The 11,345-nt window shown below is 41.2% G+C and overlaps 1 non-coding gene across 1 annotated transcript; it reads right to left on the bottom strand.

Annotated features, from left to right (window-relative positions):
- Positions 1-9,539: 9,539 nt before the first annotated feature.
- Trnai-uau (transfer RNA isoleucine (anticodon UAU)) lies at positions 9,540-9,614 on the bottom strand. Its single transcript has one exon. It is a non-coding gene; the product is annotated as a tRNA-Ile (tRNA).
- Positions 9,615-11,345: the final 1,731 nt, after the last annotated feature.

The raw sequence follows: 11,345 nt of genomic DNA, 5'->3' as shown, positions 1-11,345 counted from the left end.
CCTTCTTATAAACAAAAGCATTATTGTCTCATTAATTAACGAAGAAGAAATTAGAGAAAAGAGAGAAAGTTATGTAATGCTTCATTGTAAACCTTAACAACTGCCGCTCGCCATGGCTCTCGGTGTATTCCTCGTCTCTGCTGAGAGTAAATGAGAATAATGAGAGTTCATGCATTTCCAATTGATAGCAGCTGTCCTGGTTCATGAGGTTTTCCGCCATGTGTATTTCCACGGAGACGTTAGTAACTGGGCAGGGGCTACCGAAGTCAGTGGCTATTGATACTGCAAAGAAATGGAAGAGCAGAGCCGACTGTGAACCTGTAATTCCATTGATGGAATTTTTTTTTTAAATCAGCGTAGATCAGCGTCCACTCGTTTGCCTGTCCATATTTTTGCAAACATACGTTAACTTAGAAAAGAAACCGTTGTCACCTGCTGTGAGAATTTAGCACTGTAATCATACGTGTCCCTCCCTGCCAGATGAGCGTCAGGCGAGGAGATTTATGAGCTTCTACGAAGCCGATTCGGCAACTTCCGCTGAGCCCTGGCGTCACAGCCGGGCTAAAGACTTTAACGGGAAAAACCGTGCAAACAAATCCCATGAGCTCGGGGGCATCAGAGCGATGTCTTCATTAATGGGATTACCTCGAAAAGGCCCCGCAACGCACGCAGGGTGCGTTTTTCAACAGATAATCCGCAAAGCTCCATTTTATATTCTGGTGGTCTTACAGGAAAAAAATAGGGCTCAGACTTTCGAGAAAACGTGGTAACAATGCAAACTAAGTAACGCAAACGGAGAGTCCAAGAAAAATTTTTCGACTTCTTGTCCCCCAGCAAATAAGCATTACATATATCTGAAGTGAAAATGTATTTACCATCCGAAAAGATCTGTGAGCGAGTTCCAAAGGTTACCTATCATATATGCTGCAGGCTGAAAGTGAGCCGCTGATAAGATTAAACAAATTAACTTCATGGTAAATTTGTTTGTCGTCTTTTATGTCTGTTTGTTCAAGCCAGAGTATAGAACATTGAGTGATGCTGTACCCCTTCCTATTTATACGTTAGCTGTCTCATATATTTCGAACGATCTTTTGGAGATATTCGAATGTATCTACTTAGCACTGCACTGTTTTTCCATTCTCTCGTTTAATTTTTCTTATATTGGAACTCCAGTACTTCCATTCCTTGAAACCATTAGTCTTTTTACAGATTTTATGCTATCGTATATTATTTTTATCTTTAATTTCTTCACTTTATCGTGTACACAACATCCTTGATCTTCTATTTTACCTACTCTAATCTTCGATTGGCTACAAACTTTGCTTTTCCTGTACTGCAACTTCAAACTTTTCCTGAATACCTTAGAAGTTGTTCCTTTAACTTGTCCGTAATCCACAGACGTCCTTCCTCATAAATTTTTCCCTCGGCCACAACATTCCACGCAAGTATAGTTTATTTTTAAGCTCTATTGACTGTCCTTCCAAAAATTTAATTAACTGTCCTTATTAATTTCATTTCGTCTGAATCTTCTCTGGAAAACATTATCTTTCCGCCGTTGACCGTGGTGTTCTATTTTTCATTGCAGGATCGCAATTTTGCCAATGTTACACGTAATGAAAGATTTATCAAACATGGTATTATTGCAGAGGAACTTATCAATGACATATTTACCGAAACTACAATAGTGCAATGAAAGTAACATTATATTTCCTCAAAAAATTCGACTGTGAATTCCGAGCACTACATGCTGTTCTTTTGAATCATATCTTCGATCTCTTGGTTAATAACAATGCCATTTCCCTCATGTGCGTGCGTAAGAATGAGTCACATTTCCCCAGACAGTTTTTTGTCACATTAAAAAGAGGAATACGTCAAAGTACCTTCCGAGATAAATGGCTGGAAAATATGTGTAAGTCGTTTTTGTTTCAATTTTATTGGATACTTTCGTAATACTTTTTCCTCTAATGTCGGGCCATCGTGCCCCCCATGCCCAGAAATCCCGCTAGAGGGGTGAAAAACCTCTCACTTAACAGCTCACAGACTGGTCGATGAGGCAGTTGGTTGTCAGATCGACCACCACTAATTCCTCTTGTGCCCACCTCCTTCTCCCAGAGCAACATTTGCAATTGCACCTGAAGACCTTAATCCCTTGTTGGACGATTTTTGAACTCTGTTTCCCCCTACAGTTTTACACTCTACAGCTGCCTCTAATACCAAGGACGTTATTCACTCATTTCTTAAAACATGTCCCACCATTTTGTTATTCTGTTTCGTCTTCTTGTCGGTGTTTTCCGTATTTTCCTTCCTTTACCGATTCTGGGCAGAATCTCTTTATCCCTCTGTCTTATCAGCCCATCTAATTTTCAACATGCTGCTTGCGGGCTTTCAAAAAAAGATAAAAATGAAATGAAATGAGGTGGCCCTCAGCTACGTACACTCAGACTCAGAGTTGCAATGTTAAAAGTTTTGGATAGTTTCGTTGCCGCATTACAGGCCAAATACTGCCGAGTCTACAGTATACAATAAGAATATACACATGAATCGAATGGTCGAAGGTATCTATTACTCTGCAATTGCGAATTAGGAATGTAATATATAAATTTATAAATGAAAGATTAAATTAAATAAAATCTTCAGGTACTATCTTAACGACTTTAAATTATGTGTGCGATAGTAGAAGTACTTTTGAGAATGCAGTATATTTCTGCAAAACACTTATTGGTGCCGATGGTCCAGCAATTAAATATAAGTTGAATAGGGAAACAATAGATTCCTACTTCACGTAATTAGTTATGAACAACAACATATCTCACGAGATATTCGCTTCTAAACGCACACTACGTCTTCACTGTAGGAGCGACGGAAATCTCACAAGTGCACAAGTCGACACTCCGAAGCATTTCTGTCTGTCACGACCACGCGCAAACCCCTCCACACTCTCCAAATTCTCTCTGCGACTCTACGTCACGCCTTCACGTACAGCACTTCCCGTGCCTTTTTCGATTCTAGAACTGCCCCCGAACTCGCTTCCATCCAGTCTCCCCATTCACGAGCGCTGTGATTGGCTAGAGCGCTTGCCCCATTTCTTAAAACCGCCGCGCGGGATTAGCCGAGCTGTCTTAGGCGCTGCAGTCATGGACTGTGCTGCTGGACCCGGCGGAGGTTCGAGTCCTCCCTCGGGCATGGGTGTGTGTGTTTGTCCTTAGGATAATATAGGTTAAGTAGTGTGTAAGCTTAGGGACTGATGACCTTAGCAGTTAAGTCCCATAAGATTTAAAAAAAAAAATTCTTCAAACCAATCCACCCTTACAAACATAATGAAACGCATTCGAAACACTGGATTTACATTTAAATAACTTGAAATTAAATAAATATTCCTACGGCTGGACCATAAACACGCTCTAACACACATTATTAGATATATAAACAAATTAAATAAACATATATCAAAGGAATAGAAAAAATTGTAGGTCATAGCCTAATGTCTCTGTGCTTTCTAAAAGTAAATATTTAACCAATTTCTTCATGAATAGTATATATCGGATATAAACAAAGACATAGACGATAAATATAAGCATTCTGCTACCGTTTTTTCGTGTAACTGTGGAGGACTTACGACCTTTTCTTTTGTGGTATTTGTTATGGCAGTATCCACATCCTTAGTAAACTTCAAACGCTTCTCATCATTCTTCATTAATTCATTACTTCATTGTCTCACTTCCCTCCACATTTCTTCTTCAGGACGATTCAGTCAAACTTCAGTATATTCTTCATCGTTACTGTATTGTAATCTGAATCTACATCTGCTTCTGTGAACGTCTTACGACCTGTGAACGTCTTACAGTCCAATATCTGATTTCGTAATCTCGATCTGACCACGCTGTAATCCATTTGTGATCTTCCCGTGTCTCATGGCCTTTTACGGATGCACTTACTCCTCTTGTGATTCTCGGACAGAGTATTCACTGTTGCCAGCTGAAATTTATTGCAGAACTCAATTATTCTTTCTCCAGTCTCACTCCATCTACCAATCCCATATTCTCTCGTAACCCTTTCATCTACTCCTTCCCATATAGCCGCATACTAGCCCCCCATGATTATTATTTTTTCACCTCCTTTTATGTGACGAATTATCCATTCAACATCCTCATATACTTTCTCTATATCTTCATCTCTTGCTTGCGACGCGGACATGTACAAACGAACTGCTGCTGTCGGCATTTGTTTGCTATCGGAGCTGATGAGAACAGCACTATCACTAAACTGTTGACAGTAACTCATTGTCAGTGCTACGCCCCTATTCATAACGAATGGTACTACCGCCAAGCCATTTTCTACTACTACTGACATTACCCTTTATCAATATATCTTTCTTTTTCAACTATATGTAGACTGAACCATTGCATTTCCTTTGCAGTTTTTTCTAGATTTCCTACTACGTTCAGACTTCCGAATCCCACCCTCCTACTAATAGAAGATTACCCTTCCGTTGCTTACTCTAGCGTTTTCTCATTGTCACCTCTCCATGAATAGTCCCCTTCCAGTGATCTGAATGTGAGACTAGTGTGGAATTTTTTGCCAACGGAGAGATCATCGTGGCATTTGCTCAACTATAGGCCATATGTCCTATGGAGTCACACTGTGTAACTTTAATACTGTGGTTTCCGCCGCCTCCCGAACTCTCATTCCGTTGAACATTGCTGATTATTTTAGTGGCACGTTCTCACCCGAAGGCCAAGAGAGTTCCCTGACGTCCCTCAGCACCTCCTCCCTCTTTGACAAGGCCGTTGACACTACCCCTAGACAACGTGTCTCCCCGTACCTACGGTACGTTTAAAAAAACATAAATCAAGCTTTTTTCCATCACTGCTCCAGATGACTACGTTCTCTTCCGTAACCCTCAGGTTAAAATATAAATAAATAGTCTAAAATGGGCGTTAGTTGTCGATTTATTTATTATTTTATTTATGGCTGTAAAAATTGTTCAAATGGCTCTAAGCACTATGGGACTTAACATCTGAGGTCATCAGTCCCCTAGACTTAGAAACTACTTAAACCTAACTAACCTAAGGACATCACACACATCCATGTCCGAGGCAGGATTCGAACCTGCGACCGTAGCAGCAGCGCGGTTCCGGACTGAAGCGCCTAGAACATCTCGGCCACAACGGCCGACTATTTATGGCTGTAATTTATTTCATTGTCTTAATAAGGTCATGATGGTACTGTCAGTAGTGACTGATCGAGTGATGTAGAGATGCTGTAATATAAATTTTTGGAGCTGAACAAATCATTAATGGTAGTGAGAACCGGAATTAGACAAATAAATATAATGTAGTGAACCAGGTTCAAAGTCTGACTACAAATTTTCTTGTAAAGTATCGAACGAAAACAGTAACCAAAAAGACGTCAAAAATAGCAAAAATGGAAGATAAATAGGAACTCACTAATTAATAACTGATTTGCTGTTGCCTCTTCCCTCCTCCCCCCCCCCCCCCCTCCACCGTCGTTAAAATATATTAATCATTCGCCACCAGTTTTATCTGAAAATGAATATGGTACACACACTATGACAACCACTAGATAAATGTAACGACAGACCATACGGATAATTAGGATATGGATTATCTTCGATGAACAGCTCAATCCTGACAAATATTGATAGTGAAATCGGTAATGGTATACCTGTCTGCACTTGCTGTATTTCGTTCTATCTGATTTAAGGTGTCACGGGTAATCTATGACAGAATTGTATGTCCAAGATTCGAAGACAGTTTTCTAAACATACGTTGCTCCTCTCACTAACTATGTGTCATTGTTTCTAACACAATGCTTCATTACTTAGGGAAAGTACCACTAAACTACTGCCCAATCGTACTTTATGATCTTTTAATTCTAGGAAAAGAAACCATTGCACTTCTTGTTTACATCTACCATAAATTTTGGAGGAGGAAACTTAAGAGATGGATATGGTAGTAAGAATTGTGGGAGGGTTCAACGGATTAAGTGGATGCAGAAAAGTAACCTTCTATACAAATATACACACAAATATGTAATTTAGAAGTCACTCTTAAAGTTGTAGTACGCTTGAATGAAATTGGTTAATCCCACGGATAATCACATTACATGAAAAGCAGTTACCTTTATATAACTACTTTAAATTCGCAAAAGCTGTGGATGACAAGTGACATAGCTAATTACATAGGGCAGTTTCAAAAATTTGTCGTTTCCTTGTAAGCATGCTTCCGAACCCAGTGGTACAAAAATTTAGAAACGGAACCGTAGCTACTGTGTATTTAATTTACTCATCTTCGGCCAACATAAGGCAGCTCATTAAAAATTAAATTCGATAGGATCACTAACCAGTACATTCAGAAATAGTACTATTTTGTCTATAAAAACAGTGACGATGTGACAGGGAAAGTTCACTTCAAGCACACAGATAAAACGGCAAACTAATATCAACGAAACCTATTCGTTTTATTTTTGTATTGCCCTTATGTCTGTAGCTGAACTACGGAATTACGTGTTCCACTCCACTCTATTTTTGTTTCCATGCCTCTCTCGCAACTTAGATACGTAAATCCTTCCCTAATTACCTAGGTGACAGTTTCAGCACTAAAGTGATATTATATTTTATTCTGAAACGCAAACTTGGTGCTGTATTTCTGTGCTTCGTCGGAAAGAAAATGTTTTCAAAACATGACTGCTATTTGTCGGGATCCCGTACAGAAACGAGAAAAGCGTAGCGGCAGACGGAAAATGATGTTCTTGGGGTCCGGTAAGTTTACGGCATGCTGCGCCGCGAATTGCCTGGGGACCGGGCGTTTCAAGGCACCTCTTGATGTTACACGGCTTCTTTCCAGAGTAGATGCTATTCACTCAATGGCCACTTCATTAGCAAATCCTCGTCGTTTAAAGAAGACTTTTGCTGCATCCGACAGCCAGACATGGAGCAGTCTCGCTGCGTATAAACTTGGTAGAGTTACACTAAGACTTGATCCAAATGAGCAAAGTAAAGGATGGTCAGATTTCCTGTTACTATCGCTAGCAAACAGTCTGGTAACTGCTGGGCGCAACCGCTGTAATTCCTAAGCTCTCGGATCCAACTGAGTGTAGTTTGTAAGTGAACTGCGCGAATATAGTGAGGGGCGTAACGTGATGCATCTCAGTTATGGAATTCTCAAGACGCAATCTGTTTCTTAAATCAGTAGCTAAAAATGTTAGGTGATAACATTGTTGGCAAATGAGACTGAAAGAGTTCTTCAGGTAACATCACGTTAAACGTAAGCAGCTCACCTGATAATGATACTTCATACCTTGTATGACCATTTTAGAATAATAATCATACCGAGCGAAGTGGTGCAGTCGTAAGAGATTGGACTCTTTTGAAGATAAAGAATTTTCTGAAACCGACAGATCTTCCAAATTTCATTCTTCCGTGATTTTACAAAATTCTTCAAGGCAAATACCGGGATTGTTTCTATAAAAGATTTCCCAATCTTATCAAATAATTGCGTTTCCGTAGTCTCTAATGACGTCATCGTCGATGGGACGTTAAACGCTAGTCTTTCTTCCTTTCTTTCCATCATTACTTCAGCAATGTGTGCACAACGTAAATGGAGAAAATTCATCACCTGGTCAAAGCGCTGCCCTAAAATTGACATTAAAATACTGTTCAAATTTAGATCGAAAGAAAATACGAAGTATCTGGTGGGATATCACTTAAGAATAGTTAAATCAAATTGCACAGAGTAATTTATAAACACACACAGTAGTTACAGGCTTTTTCCTCAACTGGGCAACATTAATTTATTAGGAGTATAAAACTTACGTATATCGGTCTTACTTCTTGACAGAGTAAACTTAGCGCACGAAAATATCATTTAATTATTAATATCCGTACAGCTTCGGAATTTATTTCGTGGAGGTTCTTTGAAATATTACAGTGAAGGTCTTAGCACGTTTAGGTACTCATATATCAACACTGATAGGCTACAGATAATGTCATCTGTAATAAGTAGGAAACCAACACTAGCTGGGTTATACATTGCACTTACTTATACATGACATACAATGTCGGAGTTGTTTAGGAAACCCGGCTCCTCGTTGGGAAACCTATCTGTGTTATTAAACGGCTACAAACGTCACTCCCGGGTTCGATTCCCGGCGGGGTCGGGGATTTTCTCTGCCTCGTGATGACTGGGTGTTGTGTGCTGTCCTTAGCCTCGTTAGGTTTAAGTAGTTCTAAGTTCTAGGGGACTGATGACCATGGATGTTAAGTCCCATAGTGCTCAGAGCCATTTGAACCATTTGAACAAACGTCACTGGGTCACCATTTTTAGTTGCAGGGGCCACAAAAATTTGATTTTCAGTGTTTCATATAAGTATTGGCCGTATTGAAATATTTAAAAAGCTGTCATAATCTACTCATTAAGAGGTATAGCCTTCAGTTGAAGGTCTGACACAATAAGACATCGCAGGTTCGAATCCTGCCTCGGGCATGGAAGTGTGTGATGTCCTTAGGTTAGTTAGGTTTAAGTAGTTCTAAGTTCTAGGGGACTGATGGCCTTAGAAGCTGTCCCATAGTACTCAGAGCCACAATAAGACAAACATCAGTTACAAACAGTGTACATGTCGCGAGGCAGCTTAACTCAAGGCGCGCAAATTAATCAGACTGTATTCATCCACTGTTCGAAAATGAGAGCACTTCAAAATTTCGAACAAATTATAGACATAACTTCAAATCTTTTGGAAACGTGTTCTTATAGCATCCCCCCCCCCCTCCACCCCAGAAAATAATAAAAGGAAAAAAGTTTATCGCTTACAACTTGTTTTTTAACTCAAGCAGCAAAACTTCAGCATCAGGCATGACGTTTTAATTTCTTCCTTCTTTACTACTATCTCTAACCGCAACAAATTTTTCAGACAGCATCCACTTACAAAGTTGAATATAATTGCAAAATTACGTCTCTGTACGATTCTTAGTTCAGGAGATATGACGTTATAAACCTTGAGATGAATGAAAAAATTGGTTTTGATTTTTACGCTAGTCTGTGGGTAAATACTCGTAATTCAAACAAAAAAGACCAACATTATAATGGTTCCGCATCTTCAGCCGTACATGTTTTACATGCTTCATGCGAAATACTGTGTATACCTGATTAATTCATTTCTAAAGTAATCAGACGTTTGAAGCTGTCTGACAGGTTCAGTGGCACTTCAGGTAAATTGGAATGGTCGTAGAACATGTTACAAGTGCCTCAGTGTGAAACCCGAGGGAGGTGGCGCAGTGGTTACCACACTGGACGACGCTTCAAACCCGCGTCCAGCCATCCTGATTAAGGTTTTCCGTGATTTCCCTAGATCGCTTCAAGCAAATGCCATGATGGTTTCTTGGAAAGGGCACGACCGATTTACTTTCCTATCCAGATACCATCAGTGACCATGCAGCTCGTTAGAATGAAATTACAATGAAATGAACACCCTCAGCTGCTTACATGCGTTGACATACGTCAACGGGGACAGATGAAAATGTGTGCCCCGACCGGGACTCGAACCCGGGATCTCCTGCTTATATGGCAGACGCTCTATCCATCTGAGCCACCGAGGGCACAGAGGATAGCGCGACTGCAGGGATTTATCTCTGGCACGCCTCCCGCGAAACCCACATTCTCAACGTATTGTCCCGCACTACATTCGTAATGTCCCTGCCCATTATACTCATTAATCGCGGCGCGTTGCCGATTCCTGTAAGAGTTCGGGCACTGTTTGTACATTCGCGCAGAAGAAGAAGATGGTGTCTGTTCTTTCGGATTCTTACGGGAATCGGCAACGCGCCGCGAGTAATGAGTATAATGGGCAGGGGCACTACGAATGTAGTGCGGGACAAAACGTTGAGAATGTGGGTTTCGCGGGAGTCGTGCCAGTGATAAATCCCTGCAGTCGCGCTATCCTCCGTGCCCTCGGTGGCTACGGTCGCAGGTTCGAATCCTGCCTCGGGCATGGATGTGTGTGATGTCCTTAGGTTAGTTAGGTTTAAGTAGTTCTAAGTTCTAGGGGACTGATAACCACCGCAGTTGAGTCCCATAGTGCTCAGAGCCATTTGAACCATTTTGAACCCTTGGTGGCTCAGATGGATAGAGCGTCTGCCATGTAAGCAGGCGATCCCACGTTCGAGTCCCGGTCGGGGCACACATTTTCATCTGTCCCCGTTGACGTATGTCAACGCCTGTAAGCAGCTAAGGGTGTTCATTTCATTGAAAAGCAGCACTGATTTAGGCTAGAAAACAAATTAGTTCCAATTTTTGGTCACTGGGTGCAAATCTGGCGCTGTACTCCATTTGTATGACAGTATGACAGCCACACTGCAATTTTACAAGCCATTACGTGAGTGAACGGTACGGGCATCGAGAAGAGAGACAGCGCAACGTTGGTGAAACTGTTTTATTTGAAGTACAGTGCTGCATTCAGAGAGTATCGCCAGCTAAAAAGTCTGAGGAGAGGCCCGATGGTATATAATGGTTTAAAGAAGATGATAATGAAATTCGAAAACACGGATGAGCTGAATGTGCCACCTGGAAGAGGAAGACGTCCCATTACAGTGGAAGTAATTGACGAGATTGTTGCAGCTCGAACATAGAGACGGTCAAGGCGTGCCAAACTTCACGCATGCGGCGTGTGCGGGCCACGGGCGTGCCAGAGCCCAGTCTATCACTAGGCTTTGCTCGGTCGTTCTCGTAAGTACCTGGGAGAGCGCAACATTTCACTGAACACTGTATGTTCGTGGTGTTAAGGAGAGATTGTACCTTCGTAGGGGGCAAAATATAAAAAATATCCTTTTTTTGCTCATAAACATTCCTTGGAGTGTATTTTGCTAGAGAAATATGTTTTCGAAGGGCATTTTAGCCATTAAAGGCTTTAAATACTCATTTACTTCAAAGACAGCACATGTTGGCACGCCCCCCTTTTACCTTCGGTCAGCTTCTTGAACTTCAGAAACCTAATTTGCCGATTTGTGAAAATATTTCGTGCTCACAGTTGGTTGCCCTGTTCGTGCGCTACATTCTACATCTACATCTACATTTATACTCCGCAAACCACCCAACGGTGAGTGGCGGAGGACACTTAACGTGCCACTGTCATTACCTCCCTTACCTGTTCCAGTTGCGTATGGTTCGCGGGAAGAACGACTGAAAGCCTCCGTGCGCGCTCGAATCTCTCTAATTTTACATTCGTGATCTCCTCGGGAGGTAAAAGTAGGGGGAAGCAATATATTCGATACCTCATCCAGAAACGCACCCTCTCGAAACCTGGACAGCAAGCTACACCGCGATGCAGAGCGC

The sequence above is a fragment of the Schistocerca nitens genome, chromosome 5, assembly GCF_023898315.1.
Source record: "Schistocerca nitens isolate TAMUIC-IGC-003100 chromosome 5, iqSchNite1.1, whole genome shotgun sequence".
NCBI lineage: Eukaryota > Metazoa > Arthropoda > Insecta > Orthoptera > Acrididae > Schistocerca > Schistocerca nitens.
This window is presented reverse-complemented; position numbering and strand designations above follow the sequence as displayed.